At 47.8% G+C, this 27,644-nt stretch overlaps 1 protein-coding gene and 1 non-coding gene across 2 annotated transcripts in view; one reads left to right on the forward strand and one right to left on the reverse strand.

Moving 5' to 3' along the window:
* Positions 1 to 27,644, reverse strand: part of LOC129654283 (calmodulin-binding transcription activator 1) — a 663,943-nt gene that overhangs the window by 313,695 nt on the left and 322,604 nt on the right. The gene's annotated exons all lie outside the window — the stretch shown is intronic.
* TRNAG-UCC (transfer RNA glycine (anticodon UCC)) lies at positions 11,241 to 11,313 on the forward strand. The gene has a single exon. It is a non-coding gene; the product is annotated as a tRNA-Gly (tRNA).

The raw sequence follows: 27,644 nt of genomic DNA on the forward strand, positions 1-27,644 counted from the left end.
CCTCCACCCTGGAGTGAGTGCTAAGTCACTTCAGTCATGCCCAACTCTTTGCAACCCTATGGACTGTAGCCCACCAGGCTCCTCTGTCCATGGGATTCTCCAGGCAAGAATACTGGAGTGGGTTGCCATGCTGTCCTCCAGGGGATCTTCCCAACCCAGGGACCAAACCTGTGTCTCTTATGTCTCCTGCATTGGCAGGCAGGTTCTTTACCACTAGGGCCACCTGGGAAGCCTCCTCCACCCCAGACCTCCTGCCTAAAGGCACCGACATGGTGATCAACGTGAACTCAGGTACCTGGTCCTTGTGCTCCGTCACTGTTCTGACGGCTTCACACCAATTAATCCTCCCCCATGGCCCAAGGCAGGGCTGCCCTTGTCTCCAGTTCACAGACTGGGATCTTGAGGCCCAGGGACTTTAAGTGACTTACCCAAGGTGGCGCCACTAGTTAGTCATGGAGCCCTAGTCCCTGGGCTCAGCCACAGTGTACACCCTCTGCTTAAAAATAGTCAGCCAGCACAGATGGAGCACTTGGGGTACCCGGTCATGATTCTAAGGGGTGCTCAGGGCCCCCCAATGAAGGCAAGGTGAAAACAAGAAAAACCCAAAAGTTCTCCCAGGTGGTGGCAAGAGACAGTTGGGCCTTTATCCCCAGGGAGCACCTGTGAACAGAATCCTGATCTCCCCAGGAAGTTTCCCAGGAGTCCCCAGAGACCTGGGTGCTCAGTCCCCAGGGTGCTCCAGGCTCAAGTCCAGGACAACGCTTGGACCCGACCCATGGGTTGTAGCCAAGGACCCTCTGCCCACCTGGCTGAGCGCCTGCCCCAAGGCCCTGCTGTGCAGACTGATTCATCCTGGAATGTTCTACTACCACCAGCATGGAGGCGCAAAGGTTGTGCCGATTTGGTTTAGAAAACTGCTGACATTGGGACCATGCGCTTACGTGCATGGATTTCCAGGAGACTGGGCAGTGAGCAGAGGTTTGTCGACAGAGCTCTGCAAATAACCTGGGCCAGGGGCTTGGGGCGCCTGCAAGGCAGGGTGTGAGAAAGGGACGCCTTCCCAGCCATGTACTCACTCACTCATTCATTACGGTAGCTCCAGAGTGCCACATGCTATTGAAGGCCCTGGGGATTCGCAGCAAACCCACCCAGCCCCCAGGAAGCTCCACTGTAGTGGAGAGGCAGACAGTAAACAAACAAGTGGATGCAGAGTATTCCAGAAGGTAATGAACACAGTGGAGAAGAAGAGACAGGGCAGGAGAGGGGCAGTACTGGGAGGGCAGGGGCTGGTTTGGCACAGAGGCCCCTCTACCGAGGGGTCCTCTGAGCAGCCCTGGGAAGGAAAAGGATGGGGAAGAACAAGCTGGGTATTCCAGTTGGACGGAGAAGCCAGTGTGAGAGCCCCGAGGAGGGGCGTGGCTGGACAGAGAAGACTATGGACTCACGTCCGCAGGTGGGGCCCAATGCTGGAAGGCCCTGCATGCACGGTGACGCTGTGGGCCCTCCTGAGCTGCAGAGCCATCCTGTGACTTCTGAGCAGAGAAGTGACATGAACTGATGCCTGCCATGATATAAATAGACCATGGGGGGGCCAGTGGTAGAAACGGCAGCTGCAATGATGAAGCAGAGAAACACGACAGGAGAGGCTTCCAGAGTGAGAGAAGTCAGGGGGTGACATGGAAGGAAGGAAGCACAGTGAGATTTGCTGATAGATGGGAGGTGACACGGAAAGGAAGGGAGGTAGGTCAAGGATATGATGCCTGTGTGTTTGGCCAAACACTTGGAGAGTTAGAGTTGTCATTTTCTGATTCAGGGAAAACTGCAAGAAGAGGAGTGGTGGGAGGTGGGCAGGGATCTGGGGCCTGAGTGTGTATTAGTTTAGGCTTGATACGTAAGCGTTCAGCGGGGAGGTTGATTACACACTCAGGTTTGAGTCTAGACTTCAGGGGTGAAGCCAAGGCCTGGAAAGGGCTTGGGAGCCAGCACTTACATGTGACATTGAAAACCACGAGACTGAATGAGCTCTTCCAGGGTGTGTGTGCAGATGGCGAGAAGGTTGGCAAGGGAGCCCTGCGTGAAGCCAGCCAAGGAGACTTACAAGGGGCCACCAGCATGTGAGAGGATACCCAGGATGTCGTGGAGTCCGGGGAACAGAGGGAAGACAGCATTTCAAGAATGAGGACATTGATGGGTGGTGTGGAGAGAGTGCTATAGACTGTGCGATGAGGGCTGCAGACAGAGCTCTGAGTGTGGGGTCGAGGAGGCCACTGGTGACCATGACGTGGGAGCCACTGCAGGGCTTTGAGCAAGCAGTGACCTGATTCCACTTGCACCTGAAAACCAGTCTGGCTGTGGTGTTGAGATTTGATGGATGGGGTGAAGGAGGACAGTGGCCATACCCAGACACCCATGGACATAAAGAACCAACAGGTCCATTGACAAGGGGGGACGAGGGCAGCAGAGGAGAGGAGCCAAGGATGGTGCCTAGGTGCTTGGCCTCAGAGCCTGGGAGGATGGAGTTGCCGCTGACCAAAGGCTGAGTCTGAGCAGGTGTAGGGGGAGGGAAGGGTCAGGACAGACAACATTTGAGATATTTGACTAGATGGCCAAGTGCAGCTGTGGAGCAGACAGTTAAATGGTCAATGGGACATTCAGGAGAGAGGTCTGAGTGAGGACAGAAATGGGAGACACCAGCATAGAGACAGCGTTTCACATCTGGGTGGCAGGAGGTCCCTAGGTGATGTGATAGGATAGATATACAATCCCAATAGGGGCCCATAGAGAGGGAAACCCAGGGAACTTTGGGAGACTGCTCTAAGTTAACATTCACTCAAGAAAGCTATTGGAACGTCACGGAATGAAGCAGGCTTTCTTAACTAGAAACCCATAAATAAAAGCATGAGATACGCCCCAGGCCATTAGGTGAAAGAAAAATGCCATCACTCTTCTCCTGATGTGAATAGCACTGTGATATTTGGGGCTTCCCTGGTGGCTCAGTTAGTAGAGAATCTGCCTGCCATGTAGGAGACCCTGGTTCAATTTGTGTATAGGGAAGATCCCCTGGAGAAGGAAATGGCAACCCATTCCAGTATTGTTGCCTAGAAATCCCATGGACAGAGGAGCCTAGAGGGCTACAGTCCATGGTGTCATGAAAGAGTTGGATGCGACTTAGCGACTAAACACCAACAACCCTAGTTTGACCTGACAGGGTCAGACACTCTCCTGCCTGATAGAAAGGAGGGGTGAGTGAGTGAGCCTCACGTCTACTAGAACCAGGTGGTCTTTTCCCCTCCCCGTCCTTTGACTATAAAGTCGTAACCCACTTAATTCTCAGGGCAGAACTCCCTCGCCCCCACCTGCATTTCTTACAAGCATCCTACAGTAATAAATCTATTTCTTGCCTGTCACTTTCCTCTCACTGAATTCCTCCTGCACTGAGACACAAAGAACCTGAGACTCAGTGTGTCCAGGCACCAGGTGGGGAGTGATCCTAATTTAAAAATTGTGGGTTGGAGTCCCAAGCAGCATGAGGGTTTGGGGCAGGCTTGAGTCCAGGCACATGGGTTCAAGTCCCAGTCTGAGGAGAATGGCTTCAGATGGAGCAGCAAGTGAGCTCTGGGCACCCCACCTGCCATCAAGAGCGGGGAGAAAGAAAAAGAGTGAAAAAGAGTGACTGGAGAGGTAGGAGCAAGGCCAGGATAAAGTGGTGTCACCAAGTTAGGGCAGCGAATCAAGAGACTGGGCGGTGGACAATGTCAAAGCCTCCAAGATGGACTGAGAGATGACAAATGCTATTGAGGAGGGGCAGGAGGGAGGCATAGGTCTTCAGACTTGGTTTTCTAAATTATGGCAAAAAGCTGACCTTATTCTATGACGATCTTTCACTCGACTTTATTTGGATCCTAACGCAGATCAAGGTTCCCTCTCTTCACCCCACTTCCTCAGAAACAAAGGCCAATGAGATCAGCTACTGTCAAGGGTGGCCTCAGCCTTCAGAACTGTCCCTGTCATCAATAAAGTCTCCTTCGCTTGAGGCCTTTAATTTAATTTCCTCCTAATTCTTTAAAGGCTAGTGATTCTCATCAAGTCAATGAGCTGCCTTGAGTAACCAGAGCGTGGGCATCAAGTGCAATGGATGCAGGGCCACCCACGACTGGAGCTAAAGGGCACGGCCCGCCAGAATGCAGGCGAGATGGAGAGGGGGCTGGGAAGATGCAGAGACTCCCTGAACCAATGCAGTCCTGTCCTTACCCAAGTCCACCTTACTGAGGAAGTTGACTATATTTCCCATTCACTTGGAAATCAGTTGAAATGTATGCTTTCTACTTTCCTTCAAGGAGGAGAAAGCTGTGAGACAAAAAAGCCCCGGCCATATCCTCTGCCCTTTGTTGAAACACGAAGCTTTGAGTCACCTTCCCCATCAAAGCTCCTGTCCCAAGGCAGCGGCTGAGCTCCCACAGGCAGGGCATCAGCTCCTTCCTGGGCTGTTTTTCGTGACCAGGTCCAGGCTCAGCCCTCATATCAGTTGGGAAGGTTCCTTGAGCTTAGAATGTCATGCTGTGATATGACTGAAACCAAAATGCTTGGGGGCCCCTCCCCAGGCGCTCTGGAGAGAAACCTGGGCTGGGGAGTTAGATGTTCCCCTCTGAGAAGAAAAGTTATTTATTTCTCACTTGAAAGCTAAATGATGTGTCCCCATCTCATCCTGGACAAAATGCTTAACTTCTGATTACATGACCTTGGGCAGGTGCACATGACCTTGGGTAGGTGAGTTAGCCTCTGAGCCTGTTTCCTCCCACAAAGACAGTAATCACTTCTCCCCACATGCTGCTGGGAGGGGCCAGTGCTATCCTGCTGCGTGTCGAGCACACACTTGGCCCAGGCGATGGTCACTCAGCGTCAGCCTTCAGGATTGCTGTGGCCTGGGAGGCACGTGGGACCCTGTAAGGGGAGGACCTCGGCAGGCGGGTTCCTCATGCTTGTCCTTTCCCACCAGGGAAGCCTGGGTATCCTTCCCCAGACTGTGCAGTGGAGGGACTGGGGGCTGGTGGTCACAGGGGGTGGGCTGGTGACCGCAGGGGCAGGGATAGCAGTCTTTCCCGGGCAAGGACAGTGAGACCAGGAATCTCCAGATGTCTTGGGCTGACAGTGGGCTCGCCCTGGAGGCAGAGCTTTCATACACAAGCTGCCCATCTTCCCCACTGGCCCTTCCTGGTCCCCTCTGTTCTCCATCTGGGAATACCAGTACATGAAGAGTAGTTCCAGCCTATGGCCTCATAGTACATTGACCTGCCTCCCTCTCCAGCTCCTGGTGGCTCAAGGCAGGGAGGGCGGAGTCACTGGGCTCATGAAGCTCCTCCCCCCAGGCTACCATCATCACTCTTGGAGAGGCCACGAGCAGGCACTTGGGGGGAACTTAATTACTACCCATTGAGGGCTCACACTAAAGCCCCTGGCTGTGCACCTTCCCAGGCCCGTTACTGGAAGGGAGAGTGGGCCGTGGGACCATGTCTTAGGAGGAGATTCTAGCCAGGCAGAGGTGCCACCTATGATGGCTCCCATCATGCCCTCCCCGCCTCCCAGTGGCCTCCTGTGATGCTTCCATGAGGGGCTGAGGGGCACAGAACATAAAGATGCTGATGAAAGCAGAAGCCAGGATGAGAGAGAGAGAGGGCTGAATGGACCTGCTCTGATTTCTCTCTGTGCCACTTGCAACCATCTGGTGTAAAGGGGACCCCCAATGGCCCAGAGGAGCACCAAACCCTGCCCCCTGGCTGGCCTCCTGGGCAGAGCAGGGATGGACAGAGTGGATTCTAGAGTGTCACCCAGGAGCAGCAGCCCCACAGCCCTGATTCTGACTTTCTGTGAGGGCCAGGATCTCTGGCCCTCTCCTTATTGTCATCACTGGTTGCCACCTGGGTCTGTGGATGAAGACAGGTCCTCCTCTGGGAGGTGGGGCCATCTGTCCTAAATGCAGGGGTAGCCCAAGGCAAAATGGGATGTAGACTAAGATGGCCTGGCTCCCTCCCTTCCGTGGGGGCCATCTCCTACCCCTAATGCCCTACAAGGGCCTCACTGGGCCAGATACACACCTGCGTCAGACTCCCCATGGTCCCAGAGTCCAGCTCTGAAGGTATCTGTTCCCTCTCCCTGAGTTACCACCCCAACAGCCCCACCTACCAACAGGTGCTTAATGGTAATTAGGCAAGAACACATTATTGAAAACCTATGTGTGTGATTGTGCAGCAAAGTCACCAAAATCCATTCAGAAGGGTTTGCTCGACCAATCTGTCTTCAGTGAATCAAACAGTATTTAGCAATCATATAATAACAGCCTCCCAAGTGCCATCACAGGGCTTCCCTGGTGGCTCAGCTGGTAAAGAATCCACCTGCAATGCGGTGGATTGCAGATCCAATGCGGTGGATCAAACCCAGACCTGGGTTCGACCTCTGGGTTGGGAAGATCCCCTGGAGAAGGGAGAGGCTACCCACTCCAGTATTCTGGCCTGGAGAACTCCATGGGCTGTATAGTCCATGGGGTCGCAAAGAGTCAGACACGACTGAGCGACTTGCACTCACAAGTGCCATCACAAGCCCAGCTGGGCCGGGGCTCTGGGTTTAAAGTGGGAACAAGTTCCAGGGGCAGCTGGTTGGAGCCTGAGATTCAGAAGTGACAAGGGCCTCCCTCCTAGTTAATCCAACTCAAACCCCCCACTCTCAGGCAGGTGTACTTGCTGAGGGGCTAGTTTCTACACAAATAACTCAGAGATAAAACCAAAGGAGAGTCATGTGAGTTTGTCTGAAAAGCCCACACACCAAGACCTGCAGCCGTTGCTGGGGCAGCAGCGGGCTGGTCAGCCCCGTGTGAGCATGAGTGTCTGGTCACACAGGAGGGGGGCACTGGAAAGTGGAGGGAAGAGGCAAAATCAAGGGCACCACTGACAACTCCAAGGGCACCTTCCTAATGCCACTGGTAAAAGAATATTTCAAACCCTCCCTGCTCTTGGCTATGCGTCTCAAACATGATAGCCTCTGGGCTTACGTTCCATCTTTTGGGAACGCTCAGTGCTAGTTAGCTGCAGTACAAATTGGCTCCCTACAGTCTCCTCCTTCCTTGCCAAATTCTGGGGTCTGGTGGGCCTGGGGCTCGGAAACCATGAATGCTGGGTCATGCTCCCTGAGGCCATCCCCTCCATGGCCAAGGTCTCTGCATAGACCGCATCCTGGGGGTTCCCCTTCCCATTGTCCTGGTCCAGAGGGATCTGGAGATGGGACCAGATTTGCAGGTCATGGGAGGAATGGGCACGGCCAAGCCAGTTCTGCTGCAGAAGCCCCAGCTCTGCACTCAGGCAGGACCCTCCACCCTGACAGCTGAACCTCTGTCCTTACTGTTCTCCAAACCTCATACTGCAGTTCTGGGGTGAGGTGCACTGGTGGTCAAGTCCACTATCAACTGCAAACAGTCCCCACCAGCAGGGAGCTATGTACAAAGAGACACTCCTTCCAGGCCCCTGCATCTGGGAGGTGCCATCTCAGCCAGCACCCCATTCTCACCCAACTCGAGTCACACTTGCTACACCTCAGACCCCCAGCTTGGGGCTAATTCTGTCCTGTTGTTCATGGAGGCCTCACACTCACCCACCATGGTGTTCTTCCCGTTTACAGATTAGATAATCTGTAAATGAGGCTCAGCAAAAAGAACTCACATGTCCAAGGTCAAAGCTTGTTGTAAGTGAGGCATCAAGCTTTGAGGCCCTCCTCGGGGACCCCAAGCCTGGTACTGTTTCAGGGACATCAGACTCCACTGTGGAGTCAGGAGGTGGTGCTGGCTGGTGCAGAAGCTTCCTGAAGGTCACGGCCAACAACCACCCCCCAATAGCAACTCTCACCTCTCAACTGCAGTGAGTACCAGTACTGCACAATTGCACTGATCTCACATGCTAGCAAAGTAATGCTCAAAATTCTCCAAGCGAGGCTTCAACAATACGTGAACCGAAAACTTCCAGATGTTCAAGCTGGATTTAGAAACAGCAGCAGAACCAGAGATCAAATTGCCAACATCCGTTGGATCATAGAAAAAGTAAGAGAGTTTCAGAAAAATATCTACTTCTGCTTTACTGAGGATGTCAAATCCTTTGACTGTGTGGATCACAACAAACTGTGGAAAATTCTTGAAGAGATGGGAATATTAGACCACCTTACCTGCCTCCTGAGAAGTCTGTATACAGATCAAGAAGCAACAGTTAGAACTAGACATGGAACAATGGACTGGTTCCAAATTGGGAAAGGAATATGTCAGGGCTGAATGCTGTCACCCTACTTACTTAACTTATATGCAGACTACATCATGAGAAATGTCAGGCTGGATGAAGCACAAGCTGGAATCAAGATTGCATGGAGAAATATCAATAACATCAGATATGCAGATGACACCACCCTTATGGCAGAAAGTGAAGAGGAACTAAAGAGCCTTTTGATGAAAGTGAAAGAGGAGAATGAAAAAGCTGGCTTAAAACTTAACATTCAAAAAACTAAGATCATGGCATCTGGTCCCATCACTTCATGGCAAATAGATGGGGAAGCAATGGAAACAGCGACAGACTTGGGCTCCAAAATCACTGCAGATAGTGACTTCAGTCATGAAATTAAAAGACGCTTGCTCCTTGGAAGAAAAGCTATGACCAACCTAGACAGCATTTTAAAAAGCAGACACATTACTTTTTGACAAAGGTCAGTCTAGTCAAAGCTATGGTTTTTCCAGTAATCGTGTATGGATGTGAGAGTTGGACCATAAAGAAAGCTGAGTGCCAAATAATTGATGCTTTTAAACTGTAGTGTTGGAGAAGACTCTTGAGAGTCCTTTGCAAGGAGATCAAACCAGTCATTGCAGACGGATTCTTTACCAACTGAGCTGTCAAGGAAACCCTAAAGGAAATCAGTGCTGAATATTCATTGGAAGTACTGATGCTGAAGCTGAAGCTCCAATACTTTGGCCACCTGATGAGAAGAACTGACTCACTGGAAAAGACCCCGATGCTGGGAAAAATTGAAGGCAGCAGGAGAAGGGGATGACAGAGGATGAGATGGTTGGATGGCATCACAGACTTGATGGACATGAGTTTGACCAAGCTCCTGGAGTTGGTGATGGACAGGGAAGCCTGGCATGCTGCAGTCGACAGGGTTGCAAAGAGTCAGACACAACGGAGCAACTGAACTGAACTGAACTGATGAAGTTCAATGCTGCCCCATCTTTAGGATATTTTTGCCTCAGCTCAGTTGTAAAATTAACGGATAAATTATTATTGTACTAAAAAGACTTTTATTTTATGCTGATCATTAAGGAGGGAGGCTTCACACTCCAGCCTGGTTACAGAGACCTGAAATTGCTTATATTAATCTCCTTGTTCTGCAGGAATGGACTCTCTCAAAATGTGTTTTAAATTGTTTTCCAAAGGAAGGGAAGGCTGTGAGGAGGGAGCTGGTGGCTAAGAGTGGCCCTATATTTCCAGTGGGAAACCCTTAGCAAGACTCCTGGGAGACCCCATGGGGAGCCAGGGCCCTCAGTCCAGGATGGGGTCCCTGGACACCCTCCGGCACAGACGTCCCCCAACCAGACAACACAGATGGCGCTGTGGCACTTCCAATCCGAGAGCTCACGTTCTCCATCAGCTTCATGCCCAGCGGCAGGCTGACCTTGTGGGTGAACGGACAGAGGGCTGTTGCTGCCCCAGGGTGCCCACCATCTTCTGGGGAAACCAGAAAAAGTCATCTACGCTAGGGGATGTTGGAAGCCAGTCTCTAAATCCATGTGGAATTGCTCAGAGTGCCATGGGGGGTGTTGCAGGCGCCCTTTGGAGAGGCATAAGTAGAAGCTAAGAGCCACACGGCAAAGGCAACAGGGGAAGGAGCAACCTGAGGACGGGCTCAGAAACCAGACTGGGATATGTCCATGGGCCAGTGGAGCCACGGCCTGGGCCAGAGTGCAGGGGGTATTGCGGAGAAGTGAGATGAAGACAGGTCAAAACCACGACAGCAGATAAGGTAGGCGTCAGGTCAATGAGCAAAAAGTGAGGCCAAAGAGACACTTTATGATGTTAAAGGCTGCCATTCCCAGTGAAGAGACAACTGTTAGAGGCCAAACTGAAAAAACAGCAACCTTAATAAAGTGGAAATTAAAGAAGATGAGTGGAAAAGCAGAAACACACTAATGACAGAAGACTGCAATTCTCTCGCTCCGTCTAAGATAGATAAAGGAGGCAGAAACATGTGAGAACACAAATACAGAAGACTGAGCAAGATCAATCGCAATTATTGAAGAGAAAAATTACAAATGAGTCATTACCCTCTGACCCAGCAAGCCCGTTTCTGGAATTTATTCTTCAGATATATTCAGAGTGCAAAATGACACATGCAGAGAAGTAGTCCCTGCAATAATGTTTCTTACAGCAAAATATTAGAAACAATAATACATTATGGTACCTGTACACACTGGAGTATTGTGTTGCATTGGAAAGAATTAAAAGGGGAAAAAAAGAACAAGGAAATTCCCTATGTACCGTGGAAAACGTTTTCTGGGATTCATCATTAAATGATAAACCACGGGTCCATCATGGTGAATAAATAAATGGGCAAGAAGTGTAAGCAAGTGGGAAAGTAATTATACACGGGCTTCCCAGGTGGCGCTAATGGTAATGAACCCACCTGCCAATGCAGGAGACACAAGAGACGCAAGTTCCATCCCTGGGTTGGGAAGATCCCCTGGAGTAGGAAACAGCAATCTACTCCAGTATTCTTGCCTGGAAAATTCCATAGGCAGAGAGCCTGGCAGGCTACAGTCCATGGGGCCACAAAGCATCAGATCTGGCAGAGCGACTGAGCACAAGTATATATACTTGCAGCTGAAATGCTGGAATAATACAATAAAATCAATACAGGTTGCAACACATACCTTTCTATAAAACGTCACTTTGAATTTTGAGCCATATGAATACGTGAATGTGCTGGCAGAACAGTGACCATCTAAAAGTGCCCACATCCTAGTCCCTGGAACCCATGACTATGTACTTCCTGGCAGAAGGGCCTCAGCAGGTGGGAACAGAGTTAAGGACCTTGAGATGGGACGGTTATCCTAGGTCATCCAGGAGGGCCCCAGATAATCTCATGCATCTTTAAAAGCAGAGACTCTACCATGCTGGGATGAGAGGGAGCTGTGACTACAGAAGAAGAACCAGAGAGGGTCATCCACGGTGGTCCAGAGGTTAGGACTCTGCTCTTCCACTGCAGGGGGCCCAGGTTCAAACCCTGGCTGGGGATTGTAAGATCCCACGTGCCATATGATAAGCCAAAAAAACAAAAAACAAACAAAAAAAAAACCCAACCTGAAAACAACAGACAAATATACAAACAAACAAACAAACAAAAAACTCTCTGAAGAGAGAAGGGTCAGAGAGATGCAACACTGGTGGATATGAGGCTGGAGGAAGGGGCCGGGAGCCAAGGACTGGGGGCACCTCCAGAAGTTGGAAAAGGTAAGGAGTTTCCTCTGGAGCCTCCCACCCTGCCCACACTTGAGCCCAGTGAGATCCATATCAGACATCTGACTTCCACAACTTTCAGATAGTAAGTATGTGTGGTTTTAAGCCATTACATTTTTGATAACTTGTGACAGCAGTCACAATTTATTAATAAATTAATTAACAATTATTTTATTAATGACTATTTAATAATAAATTATTTATTAATAAGTAATAAATATTTATTAATCAATAATTAACACAATTAATTGTTTTAAAAAATTAAATTGAAAACATCAAGAAGACATTTTTAGCTTGTCCCACTGGTCCGGCTCAGACACTGCTGGTGGTGAGAAGCCCCTGGGTCAAAGCTGAGTGGGTACACAGCTCACAGTCCTGTCCTTACCTCGACATCCCAGGAAAGCCCATCTTGGGTTCACCCGAGGACCTGGGGACAGGGTGAGAGCCAGGAGTTCAGATACCCCGAGTCAGGAGCAGCCCTGGGAGGGTGCGGTCCTCAGAAAAAACCTTGTCCGGTGGACAGCTCTCATGCCCTGTGACCACTTGGCAAGAGAGGCCAGGCTTAATGGGAAGGCAAGTTTGTTGCTGCAGAGTTAGAAATGGTGCTTTGTTCAGGCAGCTTTTTAAAGTCTGCCTGGAGGGCCTGCTGATGGCCAGGACAGGATCGAGTTAGTGACTCACAGCCTGGCCAGGCCCAGAAGGTGTCCACAGGTCCGTCCTGGCCAGACCCGCTTTGGAAAAGCCAGTGCAGAGCTGCAGCAGCAAGGTCAGTGAATGTGGCCGGGGCTTCTGGGGAGGCTGGGACCCCGGGGTTGTGGGGGGCAGCCCTGGTCAGCACAGAGTCTGGAGTCAGGTCTGACCATGGTTAGGGCAGATGGCAATAGGCCCGGGTGGAGGGGTCAGTGGTGGAGTGGCCTAGGGCTGAGGAGGAACCCAGAGTGCCCAGGTCATGGGGAGAAGGGAGGAAGAGCCTCATGGGCTTGTGAGCTGGAGCTTTAGTTCTAAACCAGAGAAGCAAGCACCATCATCATCAACGCTGACTTGCAGCCCAGGTGGCAGCTTGGACCTAAACACTGTGAGAGGGAGCCTTGCCCCTAATGCCCTTATGTCATCATCTGCTTGTGACTGGGAGCTGTCACCCTCGCCCAGAGGCCTCTGGGAGCATAAGGGTCTGGCCAGATGACTGTAGTACCAGAGCTTTGGGGTCATGACCAGCTCCCATTCAGCCTTAAAGGCCTAGTGTCACTTCCTCCAGGAAGTCTTCCTGAGGAACTTTCCTCTCCCCTATCCTCCCTATGACCACCTGCAGAGATCTCTACCATTAGGCTTATCCACACTGCTACTTTTGCATCTGCCTCCCTCACTAGGTAAGCTTCTGCATAATTAATACTACTTACCATTCATCTTCGGAGAAGGCAATGGCACCCCACTCCAGTACTCTTGCCTGGAAAATCCCATGGACGGAGGAGCCTGGAAGGCTGCAGTCCATGGGGTCTCGAAGAGTCGGACATGACTGAGCGACTTCACTTTCACTTTTCACTTTCATGCACTGGAGAAGGAACTGGCAACCCACTCCAGTGTTCTTGCCTGGAGAATCCCAGGGACGGGGGAGCCTGGTGGGCTGCCATCTATGGGGTCGCACAGAGTTGGACACGACTGAAGCGACTTAGCATGGCACCATTCATCTTAGTATTGCCAATACCTAACATAGTACCTGGCACAAAACACATGGTCACTCACCTATTCATTTATTCTCTAAGCACTTACTCTGTACCAGGGACTATTTTATGAATGAAAGAATCATGAATGGATGCTAGTTCACCGGCTTCATTCCCACGATAGATGATGCTTTGAGAACATTTCCTACTGACAGGGTCCAGGCAAAGGTGCTGTTTGATTGAGGGGCCACTCGGGCGACTGGTGGGACCACTTTGCAAGGTTGGTGTGATGGGTTCTGGACTTCACTTCTTGTCCAGTTTTAACAATGAGGTCGTGAGCAGCACCCCAACTCCCCCAATTCTCATTCCCCATGCTCTTCATGCTGATGCCCACTGCCAGTCTAGCAAAAGATCCTCCCAAGCCTACTTCAAACCTCACAGAAAGGAGAGGAAGGGGAATCTGGGAACCCCAGGAGAAGCAGGGCATCATTCAGCACAGCTGAGCCCCCACCCTGACCAGGGCAGCTGATGGGACTGTGACATCAGAAAGGAATCTGATGTCCTCCTAATGCCTGTGGTTTGGAGGACAGGATGGATCACCAATCCCGATGAGGATGGAGCACCAGTGGTCAACTGCTGCTGGGAGGCTGACAGGTGCTGGCGATGGCCTGCTGTGGTGGATGGTGAGGAGAGAGGGTTCCTAGGGTCTCTGGGTGGGCAGGAGAGAAAGGTGATGGAGAGGGTGCCCTCGTGGGGGCATGGCACAAACAAGGGAGTCCCCCCATGGTCTGAGCCTGCCTGAGAGAGTGGCTGGAGGCAACTGTATTCACTTGTGCATACCTATGCCCTCTGAGATGCAAATAATAACAGCTGGATTAGAGGAAGAAAGGAAAACAATTTGATCTCAACCACGTAAGACCACTCATGCCCAAGAGCGGAGGCCCCTGCCACCTTAGTCCCTCATCTTTAATGCTCCTGGGAACAACAGGGGAGCAGGTGGCTCGATCCTTGTTCTAGAGAGTGGAGAACTACAGCCAGAGGCTGGTGACTCAGAGTCAGGTGTCAGAGTGATAACCAAGGGACTCAGCTTCAGGCTCTGCTCCTGGTGCCAAACAGATAGCCTGGGTGGGGTGGGGATACTGCATGTGGAGCCAGAAAGAAATGAACTCAGCTCAATACACAACAACCAGAAATCAATCACATTTCTACATGAAGGCAATGCACACCTAGAAATGGGTAAAAAAAGAATCAGTATCATTTATGATAGCAACAAAAGCATACCCAAACATTAGGAATAAACCCAGAAAAATACGTGACTTATATGCTGAAAACTACAAAAAACTGGTGAAGGAAATCAGAAAAGACCTAAATCATTGGAGACATAGTCCATGCTGATGAATTGGACTACAATTCTACATCTACTGACTATATCAGTAGTGTTAAGATGCTAATTCTTTCCAAACAAATCTATAGATTCAATGCAATCTCAATCAAGGTCTCAGCAGGATTTTCATTTTGGAGAAATCAACAAACTGATTCTAAAATGTCCTTGGAAACACAAAGGAAGTGGAATTGTTGAAGCAATTTTGAAAAAGAAGAATGAAGTTGGAAGACACACATTACCTAATTTCAAGACTTACTATAAAACCATAGTAATCAAGACAGCATGGAATTGGCAAAAGTACAGATATCAATAAGTAGAGTCCAGAATTAGAACTACCCATACATGGTCAATTGCTTTTCAACAAGAGTTCAGAGGCAATTCAATGGGGAAAGACAATCATTTCAATAAAAGGTTCTGGAAAAACTGGGTATCTATAAGCAAAAAAAAAAAAAAAAGAAAGAACTCTGGCCCATACCTCATACTGCATACAAATATTAATGCAAAACAGATCATAGACATAAAACCCCAAACTAGTAAAAGCAAAGAAAATTCTTGTGATCTCAAGTGAGGCAAAGACGGCTTCAATAAGATTTCACAAGCATGATTCATAAAAGAACAAGTTGATAAATTTGACTTCATCAAAAATAAGAATGAACATCTGTTCTTTGAAAGACACTGTTAAAAGAGTAAAATAAGCCACAGACTAGGAGAAAATATTTGCAAATCACATATATGATCGAGGACTTGTAGCTAGAAAGTATAAGGAACTCTCACCCGCACCTTCTCCCTCTGAGTCCAGGGGTCTGTTCTTTACATCTGTGTCTCCTTTGCACCCCTGCAGATGGAGAAGTCTTGAGGCTACTGTAAAAATAAGACTGAAAACCAGAAGCAGGAGGCTTAAGTTCAAATCCTGAGAACACCAGAGAACTCCTGACTCCAGGGAACATTAATCGACAAGAGCTCATCAAACGCCTCCATACTTACACTGAAACCAAGCACCACCCAAGGGCCAACAAGTTCCAGAGCAAGACATACCATGCAAATTCTCCAGCACCACAGGAACACAGCCCTGAGATTCAATATACAGGCTGCCCAAAGTCACTCCAAACCCACTGACATCTCATAACTCATTACTGGACACTTCATTGCACTCCAGAGAGAAGAAATCCAGCTCCACCCACCAGAACACCGACACAAGCTTCCCTAGCCAGGGAACCTTGACAAGCCACCCGTACAACCCCACGCACAGCAAGGAAACTCCACAATAAAGAGAACTCCACAAACTGCCAGAATACAGAAAGGCCACCCCAAACACAGCAATATAAACAAGATGAAGAGACAGAGGAATACCCAGCAGGTAAGGGAACAGGATAAATGCCCACCAAACCAAACAAAAGAGGAAGAGATAGGGAATCTACCTGATAAAAAATTCCAAATAATGATAGTGAAAATGATCCAAAATCTTGAAAACAAAATAGAATCACAGATAAATAGCCGGGAGACAAGGATTGAGAAGATGCAAGAAAGATTTAACAAAGCTTTAACCCAGAAGAAATAAAAAAAAGAGTCAATATGTAATGAATAATGCAATAAAAGAGATCAAAAACACTCTGGAGGGAACAAATAGTAGAATAATGGAGGCAGAAGATAGGATTGGTGAGGTAGAAGATAGAATGGTAGAAATAAATGAATCAGAGAGGAAAAAAGAAAAATGAATGAAAAGAAATGGGGACAATCTCAGAGACCTCTGGGACAATGTTAAATGCCCCAACATTCAAATCATAGGAGTCCCAGAAGAAGAAGACAAAAAGAAAGACCATGAGAAAATACTTGAGGAGATAATAGTTGAAAACTTCCCTAAAATGGGGAAGGAAATAATCACCCAAGTCCAAGAAACCTGGAGAGTCCCAAACAGCACAAACCCAAGGCGAAACACCCCAAGACACATATTAATCAAATTAACAAAGATCAAACACAAAGAACAAATATTAAAAGCAGCAAGGGAAAAACAACAAATAACACACAAGGGGATTCCCATAAGGATAACAGCTGATCTTTCAATAGAAACTCATCAGGTCAGGAGGGAATGTCAGGACATACTTAAAGTGATGAAAGAAAATAACCTACAGCCCAGATTACTGTGCCCAGCAAGGATCTCATTCAAACATGAAGGAGAAATCAAAAGCTTTACAGACAAGCAAAAGCTGAGAGAATTCAGCACCACCAAACCAGCTCTCCAACAAATGCTAAAGGATCTTCTGTAGACAGGAAACACAAAAAGGGTGTATAAACGCGATCCCAAAACAATAAAGTAAATGGCAATGGGATCATACTTATCAATAATTACCTTAAACGTAAATGGGTTTGCTGCTGCTGCTGCTGCTGCTGTGTCGCTTCAGTCGTTTCCAACTCTGTGCGACCCCATAGACGGCAGCCAACCAGGCTTCCCGTCCCTGGGATTCTCCAGGCAAGAACACTGGAGGGGGTTGCCATTTCCTTCTCCAATGCATGAAAGTGAAAAGTGAAAGTGAAGTCGCTCAGTCGTGTCCGACCCTCAGCGACCCCATGGACTGCAGCCTACCAGGCTCCTCTGTCCATGGGATTTTCCAGGCAAAAGTACTGGAGTGGGGTGCCATTGCCTTCTCCGGTAAATGGGTTTACCAAAAGACAAAGACTGGCTGAATGGATACAAAAATAAGACCCCTATGCATGTTGTCTACAAGAGACCCACCTCAAAACAAGGGACACATACAGACCGAAAGTGAAGGGCTGGAAAAAGATATTCCATGCAAATAGAGACCAAAAGAAAGCAGGAGTAGCAATACTCATATTAGATAAAATAGACTTTAAAACAAAGGCTGTGAAAAGAGACAAAGAAGGACACTACATAATGATCAAAGGATCAATCCAAGAAGAAGATATAACAATTATAAATATGTATATACCCAACATAGGAGCACTGCAATATGTAAGACAAATGCTAACAAGTATGAAAGGGGAAATTAACAATAACACAATAATAGTGGGAGACTTTAATACCCCACTCACACCTATGGATAGATCAACTAAACAGAAAATTAACAAGGAAACGCAAACTTTAAATGATACAATAGACCAGTTAGACCTAATTGATATCTATAGGACATTTCACCCCAAAACAATGACTTTCACCATTTTCTCAAGGTCACACGGAACCTTATCCAGGAGAGATCACGTCCTGGGCCATAAATCTAGCCTTGGTAAATTCAAAAAAACTGAAATCATTCCAAGCATCTTTTCTGACCACAGTGCAGTAAGATTAGATCTCAGTTACAGGAGAAAAACTATTAAAAATTCCAACATATGGAGGCTGAACAACACGCTGCTGAATAACCAGCAAATCACAGAAGAAATCAAAAAAGAAATAAAAATATGCATAGAAATGAATGAAAATGAAAACACAACCCCAAACCTATGGGACACTGTTAAAGAAGTGCTAACAGGAAGGTTCATAGCAATAAAGGCATACCTCAAGAAACAAGAAAAAAGTCAAATAAATAACCTAACTCTACACCTAAAGCAACTAGAAAAGGAAGAAATGAAGAACCCCAGGGTTAGTAGAAGGAAAGAAATCTTAAAAATAAGGGCAGAAATAAATGCAAAAGAAACAAAAGAGACCATAGCAAAAATCAACAAAGCCAAAAGCTGGTTCTTTGAAAGGATAAATAAAATTGACAAACCATTAGCCAGACTCATCAAGAAACAAAGGGAGAAAAATCAAATCAATAAAATTAGAAATGAAAATGGAGAGATCACAACAGACAACACAGAAATACAAAGGATCATATGCGACTACTATCAGCAATGATATGCCAATAAAATGGACAACGTGGAAGAAATGGACAAATTCTTAGAAAAGTGCAACTTTCCAAAACTGAACCAGGAAGAAATAGAAAATCTTAACAGACCCGTCAAAAGCATGGAAATTGAAACTGTAATCAGAAATCTTCCAGCAAACAAAAGCCCAGGTCCAGACAGCTTCACAGCTGAATCCTACCAAAAATTTAGAGAATAGCTAACACCTATCCTACTCAAACTCTTCCAGAAAATTGCAGAGGAAGGTAAACTTCCAAACTCATTCTATGAGGCTGCCATCACCCTAATACCAAAACCTGACAAAGATGCCACAAAAAAAGAAAACTACAGGCCAATATCACTGATGAACAAAGATGCAAAAATCCTTAACAAAATTCTAGCAATCAGAATCCAACAACACATTAAAAAGATCACACATCATGACCAAGTGGGCTTTATCCCAGGGATGCAAGGATTCTTCAATATCCGCAAATCAATCAACGTAATACACCACATTAACAAATTGAAAAATAAAAGCTATATGATTATCTCAATAGATGCAGAGAAAGCCTTTGAAAAAAATTCAACATCCATTTATGATAAAAACCCTCCAGAAAGCAGGAATAGAAGGAACATACCTCAACATAATAAAAGCTATATATGACAAACCCACAGCAAACATTATCCTCAATGGTGAAAAATTGAAAGTATTTCCCCTAAAGTCAGGAACAAGACAAGGGTGCCCACTTTCACCACTACTATTCAACATAGTTTTGGAAGTTTTGGCCACAGCAATCAGAGCAGAAAAAGAAATAAAAGGAATCCAAACTGGAAAAGAAGTAAAACTCTCACTGTTTGCAGATGACATGATCCTCTACAGAGAAAACCCTAAAGACTCCACCAGAAAATTACTAGAGCTAATCAATGAATATAGTAAAGTTACAGGATATAAAATCAACACACAGAAATCCCTTGCATTCCTATACACTAATAATGAGAAAATAGAGAAATTAAGGAAACAATTCCATTCACCATTGCAACGAAAAGAATAAAATACTTAGGAATATATCTACCTAAAGAAACTAAAGACCTATATATATATAAAACTATAAAACACTGGTGAAAGAAATCAAAGAGGACACTAATAGATGGAGAAATATACCGTGTTCATGGATCGGAAGAATCAATATAGTGAAAATAGGTACACTACCCAAAGCAATTTATAGATTCAATGCAATCCCTATCAAGCTACCAACAGTATTTTTCACAGAGCTAGAACAAATAATTTCACAATTTGTATGGAAATACAAAAAAAACCTCGAATAGCCAAAGCAATCTTGAGAAAGAAGAATGGAACTGGAGGAATCAATCTGCCTGACTTCAGGCTATACTACAAAGCCACAGTCATCAAGACAGTATGGTACTGGCACAAAGACAGAAATATAGATCAATGGAACAAAATAGAAAGCCCAGAGATAAATCCATGCACCTATGGACACCTTATCTTTGACAAGGGAGGCAAGAAAATACAATGGATACAAGACAATCTCTTTAACAAGTGGGGCTGGGAAAACTGGTCAACCACTTGTAAAAGAATGAAACTAGAACACTTTCTAACACTATACACAAAAATAAACACAAAATGGATTAAAGATCTAAACATAAAACCAGAAACTGTAAAACTCCTAGAGGACAACATAGGCAAAACACTCTCCGACATAAATCACAGCAGGATCCTCCATGACCCACCTCCCAGAATATTGGAAATAAAAGCAAAAATAAACAAATGGGACCTAATTAATTAAAAGCTTCTGCACAACAAAGGAAACTATAAGCAAGGTGAAAAGACAGCCTTCTGAATGGGAGAAAATAATAGCAAATGAAGCGACTGACAAAGAATTAATCTCAAAAATATACAAGCAACTCATGCAGCTCAATTCCAGAAAAATAAACGGCCCAATCAAAAAATGGGCCAAAGAACTAAACAGACATTTTTCCAAAGAAGACATACAGATGGATAACAAACACATGAAAAGATGCTTAACATCACTTGCTATCAGAGAAATGCAAATCAAAACCACAATGAGGTACCATTTCATGCCAGCCAGAATGGCTGCGATCCAAAAGTCTACAAGCAATAAATGCTGGAGAGGGTGTGGAGAAAAGGGAACCCTCTTACACTATTGGTGGGAATGCAAACTAGTACAGCCACTATGGAGAACAGTGTGGAGATTCCTTAAAAAACTGGAAATAGAACTGCCATATGACCCAGAAATCCCACTGCTGGGCATACACACCAAGGAAACCCAGAATTGAAGGAGACACATGTACCCCAATGTTCATCGCAGCACTGTTTATAATATCCAGGACATGGAAGCAACCTAGATGTCCATCAGCAGATGAATGGATAAGAAAGCTGTGGTACATATACACAATGGCGTATTACTCAGCCATTAAAAACAATACATTTGAATCAGTTCTAATGAGGTGGATGAAACTGGAGCCTATTATACAGAGTGAAGTAAGCCAGAAAGAAAAACACCAATACAGTATCCTAACGCATATATATGGAATTTAGAAAGATGGTAACAATAACCCTGTATGTGAGACAGCAAAAAAGACGTAGATGTATAGAACAGTCTTTTGGACTCTGTGGGAGAGGGTGAGGGCAGGATGATATGAGGGCAGGGCAGAGAGAATGGCATTGAAACATGTATAATATCATATGTGAAATGAATCGCCAGTCCAGGTTTGATGCATGATACAGGATGCTCGGGGCTGGTGCACTGGGATGACCCAGAGGGATGGTATGGGGAGGGAGGTGGGAGGGGGCAAGGATGGGGAACACGTGTACACCCGTGGCAGATTCATTTTGATGTATGGCAAAACCAATACAATACTGTAAAGTAATTAGCCTCCAATCAAAATAAATAAATTTATATTTAAAAAAAGAAAAAGAAGTATAAGGAACTCTCAAAACTCAATAGTTAGAAAAAATAAGAATGCAAACAACCCATGGAAAAATGGGCAATAATCATTTGAACAGACATCCTCCAAGTAAGTAAGCTGCTGCTGCTGTTGCTGCTAAGTCACTTCAGTCATGTCTGACTCTGTGCGACCCCATAGACAGCAGCCCACCAGGCTCCGCCATCCCCGGGATTCTCCAGGCAAGAACACTGGAGTGGGTTGCCATTTCCTTCTCCAATGTATGGAAGTGAAAAGTGAAAGGGAAGTTGCTCAGTCATGTCCAACTCTTAGCGATCCCATGGACTGCAGCCTACCAGGCTCCTCCGCCCATGGGATTTTCCAGGCAAGAGTACTGGAGTGGGGTGCCATTGCCTTCTCTGCCAAGTAGGTATATGTATGGCCAATAAGCACAAGAAAAGATGCTCAACATCATTAATCACTGTTGTTGTTTAGTCACTAAGTTGTGTCCTACTCTTTTGCAGCCTGTAACCCACCATAGACTGTAACCCACCAGGCTCCTCTGTCCATGGGATTTCCCAGGCAAGAATACGAGAGTGGGTTACCTTTTCCTTCTGCAGGGTATCTTTCTGAGCCAGGGATAGAAGTCAAATCTCCTGCACTGGCAGGAGGATTCTTTACCACTGAGCCACCAGGGAAGCCCCTTCACTGGTCATTATGTATGTGAAGTCGCTCAGTCATGTCCGACTCTTTGCGACCCCATGGGCCGTAGCCCACCAGGCCCCTCCATCCATGGGATATTCCAGGCAAGAATACTGGAGTGGGTTTCCATTTCCTTCTCCAGGAGATCTTCCCCACCTAGGGATTGAACTCGGGTATCCTGCATTGTAGACAGACACTTTACCATCTGAGCCACCAGGGAAGTCATTAGGGAAGTCGTGTCCGACTCTTTGCGACCCCATGGGCCGTAGCCCACCAGGCTCCTCCGTCCATGGGATATTCTAGGCAAGAATACTGGAGTGGATTGCCATTTCCTTCTCCAGGGGATCTTCCTGACCCAGGGATCGAACCCGGGTCTCCTGCATTGTAGACAGATGCTTTACCATCTGAGCCACCAGGGAAGTCACTGGTCATTAGGGAAATACAAATTAAAATCACAATCAAATACTAACTACCAAATTTCTATTAGAACCACTCAAAAAACGACAATACCAAATGCTGGCAAGGATATAGAGAAACCAGAACTCTGATACACTGCTGATGGACATGTGAAATGGCAATCTTTTTGGGAAACAGTTTGGCTGTTTCTTAGAAAGTTAAACAAATTTACCAGATGACCCAGAAATTTCACTCCTAGGAATTTACCCTAGAGAAATAAAAACTTATGTTTACACAAAAACCTGTATATGGATGCTTATAGCCCATTACTTGTAATAGCCCCAAACTAGAAACTGCTCAGATATCCTTCAACAGGCAAATGGATTAATGAACTGCTGTGTGTCTGTACCACAGAATACCTACCGCTTATAATACAAAGGAATCAACTGTTGATACACGCAACCACGTGTATGAGACTCACAATCATTATGTTCAGTGGGAGAAGCCACACTCAGAAGTCTACGTTCCGTATGGTTCCTTCCTAAGGGGCTCTGGAAGAGGCAATGCTATGGGGACTTTAAATACATCAGGGGTTGGGATGTAGGGAGGGCTTGAGACTCAGGGACATTTCTTGAGGTGATGAAAAGGTTCTATTTCTTTTTTTTTTTTTTTTTAAGCCCAGATTCTTAACTGCCTTTTTTGTACAAAATCAGGGTTTTGTAATTTTTGTTTTTAAAAATATATTTTATTTTGGCTATGTAGGGTCTTAGTTGATACGCTTTGGCTTCTCTGGAAGCCCAGCTTCTTCAGCCCAACTTCTCTGGAGTTGTGGGGTGCTCTGAAGCCTGTGGGCTCAGCAGTTGCAGCTTTCAGGCCTTTGTGGGATCTTAATTCCCTGACCAGATATCGAACCCATGCCCTCTGCTTTGGAAGGCAGATTCTTAACCACTGGACCATCAGGGAAGTCCCCAAGCTCTATGTCTTGGTTGTGGTGGTGATGACAAGGCTCCATGAATGTGCTAAAGCTCTCAGGACTAAACAAAGGGACGGGGGGCGGGGGGGGTGGTGGGGGGCGGGGCGGGGGGGTGGTGGGGGGCGGGGCGGGGGCGGGGCAGGGATGGTGGTGTATCTTCTTGAGATATGCAGTAAACCAAGAATTTCCAGGCTATGTGACTTGGGGCAGGGGTCTTTCTGAGCAGCAGTTTCCTTATCTGTATAAAGGGGATAATAAAATAACTTAGGGATGGCCAAGGATCAGCTAAAGGTATGCCTATGTGCTCTGAGTAAAGGGTTCCATGAAACATCTAGATACTTGAATGCAGGAAACTATCCTCAGCACCAGGGAAACAGCTGGACATGCCACCCAGCTCCTTCCCATAGGAGAGCCCAGAAGTGACCATCTTGAGAGGAATGTCCACTTCGTCCTGGCAGCCTGGGCAGTGTTGAGATGTCTGACCCAGACCCAGCCCAGACAGAGGTTCTTGACTGCAGTATATGACGCCACCAGGCTGCAGGCTACTCATTCTTAACAGGAGCTTGTGAGGAAGATTTGCTCTTTTTCTTTACAAACTTGGTGGTGGGTGTGGGGGTTGGTTTACAGTCATCCCTCATTCTTGCTTTGGTACTGAGGTTTCACCAGTACTAGGGTGGTGCCCCTGCCAGGAACTTGTCTTGGATGGGTGTCTATGTTAACTATGCTTTCTTATTTTCTGTATTCTTGAAGCTCTGGCATCTGGGTCCCTGATGACCTGACATGGGAGGGACTTGCCCCTCCAGGTCTAGCTAATTCTTGTCTAGCACAGGAGTGTGCCTTTCATATGCAAACCAACCAGTCCAGGGCCCATCCTGAGAACCACCTCCTCTCTCTCGCTCCAGGAAGCAATACTCCTTTGCCTTAATCATCCCAGGGTCAGCACCAGACAGCTTGGACAGTCCTCCACCCAGAGTCCACTGAAATTACTCAAACTGGCCAATCCTAAGCCTGCTTACACTGCCTCACTGATTCCTTCCGGTGGAAACCATAATAAAGGCTCTTGTCCACATTTTCCTCCTGCTCCTTTCTTCTGACCAGCCCTGATGCACATGGACCTGCACTGCATCCTGATTCTAGGCACCCACGAGTACAAGCTTCTTTACCACAGTCATTTCTGTGTCTGCATGACCTACGGTGCCTGATTAAAACAGAACTTGGAAACACATTAAAACCATGTCTAGAGAGTAATCAGTGACACAGGCATTATTATCACTTCCATTTTATACAGAGGGGAACTGAGGCCCAGAGAAGAGAAATCATCTGCAGTGTCCCAGGGCTGGTGAGGAGCAGGGTCATTCTCAGAGCCTCAGTCTGTCTGCTTCCCAAAGCTGCTGCTCCTGCTGCTGGCTCCATGGACGGCCATGGTGTGTGTCACACAAGGAGTGACACCTACCATGTGGATGCAGGTGGAATGCCAGAATGCTAGTGTGGAGCATGGGGCTAGGGGGCCCACCGGCAGAGTCCTCAGAGTGCGTGGGGGAGGGGTGGGAAGGGACCAGCACTGTACTAGCCTCAGACTTTTGCCTCTGCCAGAGCTGCACCACAGGTAAGAGGCAGGTAAAGGTGAGTCCCTAATTCAGGGCTGCAGGCCAGGCAGTAGGTAGGTCTACAAAAGTTATGCAGATGCTGAAACAGTGGATGGTGATCAACAGTGCCTGTGTGCTAAATTAGTTCCCTGGACTTGGAAAGCAAGACCCCTGCCGATGTGGATCCCCTCGACTGAACTTGACTGACCCCGCCCTGACTCCTCCCATCTGGACTGAGCATCCTGTCTTCTCCAAGGCTTGAGAGGTCCCCAAGCTTCTCCTACCTGCATCCCCTCTTTCCTTGGTCTCAACCCCTCCCCAGTGTTTAGATTCCATACTTTCCTGCCTGGACCACTGTGAGGGGCTTCTGTCACCTCCTGGAGAACAGGTCTTCCCATCCTGGTTCTCACCGTGCTCCCCCCCACCCCACCCCGACACATGCTAAATAAAATTGATTACCCACCCACCAATTGCCCACACATGTCTCACCAGAGCCTCGTCCAGGGCAAATCGGCAGAGAAGCTGCGGTGGTGCTCAGCCAGAGGCACTCAGGTGGAGCCATGCACCTAACCTTCCTGCTCAGCCTGGGACAGGTGGTATCTGGGAGCCACTCCTCTCTGCTTTCTCCCCATTCTGGTCAAAGAGCTGGCTGCTTACAAGAGGTGCCAAGGGAACATGTTAGATACGCTGACAGCAACGGTCTGGACACCTGAGCCCTCTGGGACCCAAAGAGAACCAGCAGGGGCTGCAGGAGGGAATGCAGGCAGAGATCAGAAGTGAAGGAAGTCACCCTAAAGAGACAGGCTGAAAAGGATGGAGCCGGGAGCCACAGGCCAGGGGAGAAGAGGCTTGGGGAGAGCTCCTTCTTCAGGAGACTGAAGAACAATCTCATACTAAAGTAGATGTCAAGGAAGCCCCAGCAGGCCAAAGTGTGCAACACGGGCTGAGCAGCTGCATAGAGTCCCTGAGCCTCCGTCCTTCATTTGGTCTGCCCCCACCTCCTTTCACTCATGGAGCACCTGTCCAGTGCTGTGAAGCTCTGGGCCTGGCACTGGCCCCACCCTGGCCACATATGCAGGCCTAGGCAGAGAGAAAAGCTCAGGTCCAGGGCACACTGCCCAACCAGGAAAGAGTGGGTGCAGGGCTCCCAGGCCCTCCAGCCCTGCTTTGGGCATCTGGCCCAGCCAAGGGCCTGGCCTCTCTAGGCAGGAAAGGGGAACTGCCAGCTGGAAGCAACAAACGCTCCACTGAACTCCCAGCTGTGACCAGAAGAGCATCCCCAGCAGGTGCATCCTCAGCGGGAGCCAGGTGCTGTCCCCAGGCCACGGAAGCCAGAGAGGCAGGTTGGTGGCCAAGCACCCTGGAGTGGGAAGTCTGAGGCCAGGATGTGCACCAGGGCCCCAGGACGGTGTTTCCAACTAAGGCTGGGCCACCTCCGCTTCCAGCTTCCCAGGACCATCCCTCCCAGGACGTTCCCTCCAAGAAGAGAGAGGGTGTTTTTGTTTGTTTTTAAATTTTTTATGTTTTGGCCACATTGCACAGCATATGAGATTTTAGTTCCCCGACCAGGGATCGAACCCGTGCCCCTTGCAGTGGAAGAGCGGCATCTTAACCACTGGACCACCAGGGAAGTCCTGAGAGAGGATGTTAAAGCCTTCCCACCTGATGACAGGGACGTTCGAATTTCGTGACGTGAGAGTTCTGTTCACCTTCACCGTGACAATGATGACCACAGAGCAACGTGACACCCACACCTGCTAGAGCTAAACGGCTCCTGTGTATCATCCCACTGAACTGTCACAAGGACCTTGTGGGGAAGGGACTGTGTCCCTGTTTCCCAGATGAAAAACCTGCTCTTTCCAGTGGCAACCTGCTCCAGACTAGTGGTGGGGCTGGGAGCTGAACCCTCCAAGGTCCCACATCACAAACAAAGACAGACACGTGTCCCCCAGGACGGAAGAGGCAGCCTGGGAGAGGAGATCACAAGGATTCTGAGGGCCGCCTTCATAAATGGTTCCAACAACAGAAAAGGGCTTTCCAAGCATTATCTGCCAAAAAGCCAAGTGAGGAGGAGGGAGGAGAAACAATAAAAGCAAAGATCAATTGTGCTGAAGAGAAGGTGGCAGGAAGACGGATCTTGCTGGAAATTCCTTCTGACTGGACTCTGCCAGGATCAGGGTATTTTTCATCCCAAGATTAAGCAAAATTCTTTTCCGTCATAACCTCCTACCCATCTGTGTCCAATCTCCCACTCTCATTTCTAGAACATGCACATTTAAAAATCTATTTTGCAGCTTTATATGTGTGTGTGTTGGGTGAAGGACGCTGCTTCCTATCTTGAAGATGAGCAGAGGAGCACGGGAGGCCTTGGGAAGTCGGAGCGCAGTCCCCTACCCCCCGGGCTGGGAGGGCGTGACAGTGACAGGGTTCAGGGTGCTGGCACCCAGCCTGCTGGCAGGGGGTGCTGTACTCATGGAGCCCAGAGACTGGGCCTGGCTTGCGCAGAACCAGACCAGCTGGGAGAGGAGAAGTTGGGATTCTTCCTAAGGATTGGACTTGGAATGTGAGGGTGGGGAGAAATGGGGAGGATGATGTGAGAAAAAGAAATCAGTCCTGGTGGTGCTGATGGCTGAGGGCTGAGGGATGGGAATT

Source organism: Bubalus kerabau, chromosome 5, assembly GCF_029407905.1.
Source record: "Bubalus kerabau isolate K-KA32 ecotype Philippines breed swamp buffalo chromosome 5, PCC_UOA_SB_1v2, whole genome shotgun sequence".
In the NCBI taxonomy this organism is placed as follows: domain Eukaryota; kingdom Metazoa; phylum Chordata; class Mammalia; order Artiodactyla; family Bovidae; genus Bubalus; species Bubalus kerabau.